Raw genomic sequence first — 3,519 nt, forward strand, 5'->3', positions numbered from 1 at the left:
TGAGAACCCGCTGTTTGATAGACACTGGCTCAGAAGTCACCACTATTTCTGAATCATATTTCGAAACCACTTAAAAGAGAGAGATCTGACCATGCATAATACCCGATTTGTACAGCTAACGGCAGCTAATGGACTTGCCATCCCTGTGGTGGGGTGCCTTGAAGCTGATGTAGGGTACATGGGTCGAACAATCCCTGGGAAATGCATCTTTATTCTAAAGGACACAGCTTCAGAAAAGACTTTAATGGAGAACAGAGTACCAGGAATTCTTGGGATGAATATTATAAGAGAGCTGAAAGAATTACTGTTGATAGGAGAAGGAACCCAGGAGATGAACCGTCACGGGCAGCCCAGGAAGGACGCTACACTGAAGCGAGTACTAGCCCAAGTGGAGAGACATGAACGTTTCCCGGGCCAACGGGACAAATTGGCTATGTTAGGGTGGCAGGGAGACAGAAGGTGGTTATACCTCCTGGAGTGAGAAGATTATTGATGGACGCTGCCGGGTGCCGCGACTTTGACGGATACAGAGTGCTTGTCGAGCCAACACCTGGGGCCAGTCTCCCTAATGGGCTCCTGGTTGCAAATGTACTGGCTAATGCCAGCAAAGGAAAAGTGCCAGTCAGGCTGTTAAACTCAAGTAAGAAGGCCATAAAGTTGTGCCCCGAACCAGAGTGGCAGAGATATACCGACCTGAAGGAGTGGTACCCCAGTGGGGTGGCCTTGGAAGAAAATGGGGATGAGCTGCGGTGACAAAAGTAAAAAAGGCACACAGGTTATCACATCGCAAGTGGCACCCGATGGAGAGCTACCCATTCCAGTCCAAGTGGACCTCCAACAGCTAACCCCTACACAGGTTGGTCGTTTATGGCGCTACTGGAGAAACATCAAGAGGTCTTTTCCAGGGATGAGCGGGACTTGTTACACCACTACAGTGACACACCAAATAGCCACTGGAGATGCTGTCCCGATAAAACAGAGACACCGGCGGATTTCACCACGAGTGTTCCAGGAGGTAAAAAAACACATCTTGGACCTAGTGACTCAAGGTGTCCTTAAAGAAAGCCACAGTCCGTGGGCATCACCTGCAGTGATTGTAATAAAAGGATGGTGGGGTGCGATTTTGCTGTGACTACAGGAAACTGAATGAGGTAACACACAAAGATGCCTACCCGCTACCCAGGGTGGAAGAGTCACTGGATGCATTAGGGAGTGCAAGAGTGTTTTCAACCCTCGATTTAACGTCTGGTTATTTCCAGGTTGCAGTGGAAGAACGAGACCAGGAAAAGACAGCAGTGACGACCCTTTGGGCTGTTTGAATGGACACGTATGCCATTCGGCTTGTGTAATGCACCTGCTACGTTCCAGAGACTAATGGAGGGGGTTTTGGGAGACTATATCTTAGACACTTTGCTGATATACCTGGATGATATTATTGTGTTTTCCAAGGATTTTGAGAGTCATATGGAAAAATTGGACTTGGTTTTCACACGATTGAAGGAACACGGATTAAAGCTGAAGCCAAGCAAGTGCTGCCTCCTACGTGAAAAAGTCAAATTCTTGGGCCATGTGATTTCAAAGGAGGGAATCCAGGTAGATGAGGAGAAGACCAGGGCACTGGAAAATTGGCCGGTCCCCAAGAATGCCAAGCAAGTGCGGCAGGCTCTAGGTTTCATGAGCTATTACAGACGATTCGTTCCAAAGTTTGCACACGTTGCTGCACCGCTATATGGACTAGTGGGCCAACCCACCCAAAGGAAGGGAAAGGACCAATGTTTTGTGTGGGATGATGCCTGTCAGACAGCTTTTGACAAATTAAGACATCAGCTTATGTCACCACCTGTACTTGCATATCCTGACTTTAGCCTGCCATTTATAGTGACAACTGATGGAAGCCTGCACGGCCTAGGTGCGGTGCTCAGTCAGAAGCAAGAGGGGGACAGAGTGGGGCAAACCCAAACCCTAACGAGAATGGCCAGATCCCTCAAACTGACCCAGTATTACCTGAGGATAGGGAAACAGAAAATATGGGTAACGAACCACCAGTTTTAAGGAGGTCCCAGCGGGCTAATAAAGGTGTACTTCCTGTTAGACTTAGAGATACTTATGTTATTGGTTCTATGTAGTGTGTTGATGAATATTGTTATGTATAGTATTAAGAAGTAGATGTGGAGTGTTAACTATGTTAAATGTTCTTTTCGTAATTGTTAATGGGTTTTTAATATAATATGATGTGGATATATGTTGATTTTATGGGGCCCGGATGTACCGGTGTAACTATTGTGGCTGTGGCAGAATTTTGGGAATGTAAGGGGACTGTTGACTAACATTCAGTGGGGGTGTTTTGGCTGCTAGCTCCCAGCACTAAAAGGGGAGGGTTTGATGGCAAATCAGGACCCTGAGACTGACAGTCCCCAGGAACAATGGCAAGAGGCCAATGCTTCAGGTCAGCCTGATTGACAGGGCAGGCCGGCTAATCAGGGAGACAGAAGGCCAGTGTGGGTCCCGTCCTCCGTGTGTGAGCAGGAATGTGCCGGAGTCAGACAGAGTGGGGCCGAGCTAAGGAGGAAGCAGGGGCCCAAGCTGAGCTGGAGAACAGAGCCAGGCCAGATCCAGAGGCACAGCCCAGAGAGAGCAGATCCTGTGCTGGGAGCGGAACAGAGCCAGAGAGCCAGAGGCACAGCCCAGAGAGAGCAGATCCTGTGCTGGGAGCAGAGCTGCAGCCAGAGAGCCAGAGGCACAGCCCAGGGAGAGCAGATCCTGTGCTGGGAGCAGAGCTGCAGCCAGAGAGCCAGAGTGTGGTGAGCAACTGGGGCCAGCCAAGGGGGAACCTTAAAGGGCCCAGCGCAGAAAGACACTCCAGCCAAGGGTCCATGCAGGCCAGGTTGGGAGGGGGACCTTAACCTGCCGGGGGGCTGGCACTGGAAAGAAGGATCCCACCACCCAAAGCCCGGAGGTGTGTGGTCACCACCATTTCAAGTGTCCCACCCACAGCATCCCTGCAGCACAGCCAGGGCCTGAGAAGGAGGCCTGGGGCCTACAAGGAACAGACTGCAAAGTGCTTTGATGTCCAGAGACATTGTTTGTAATGTTCCCTGCCACAGAGCAGGGTGATGTGTTTCCCTGTAACCGTTCCCATTTATTCTTATTCTTTTCTTTAAATTGATTGTTAAGTAAACAACTTGTATTTGCTTTAAATTGTATGGAATAATCAGTGGGTCAGGGAGGTGCCCAGTGCAGAGAGGGTACCCCGGAGTGGGGACACCTTAGCCCCTGTCCTAGGTGGCCACAGCAGGGTTGGGGGTTGAGCCCCCCAGGAATCCTGGGCCCAGTCTTGTTGGGGCTACGAGAACTCTGCCAAACAGGAGAGTCCTCAAGGGCAGGGAGGCCTCTGGGTAAAGGAAGTGGGAGCAAGGACTCAGATCCTTTTGCTAGCCCACTTCACCGGGGTACACAGAAGCCAGGAAAGTTCCCCACAATAGCGGGACCATTCCCCCGCTTACACCAGCACTGGAGTGG

The sequence above is a fragment of the Mauremys reevesii genome, linkage group 18 (genome assembly GCF_016161935.1).
Source record: "Mauremys reevesii isolate NIE-2019 linkage group 18, ASM1616193v1, whole genome shotgun sequence".
NCBI classification, from domain to species: domain Eukaryota; kingdom Metazoa; phylum Chordata; order Testudines; family Geoemydidae; genus Mauremys; species Mauremys reevesii.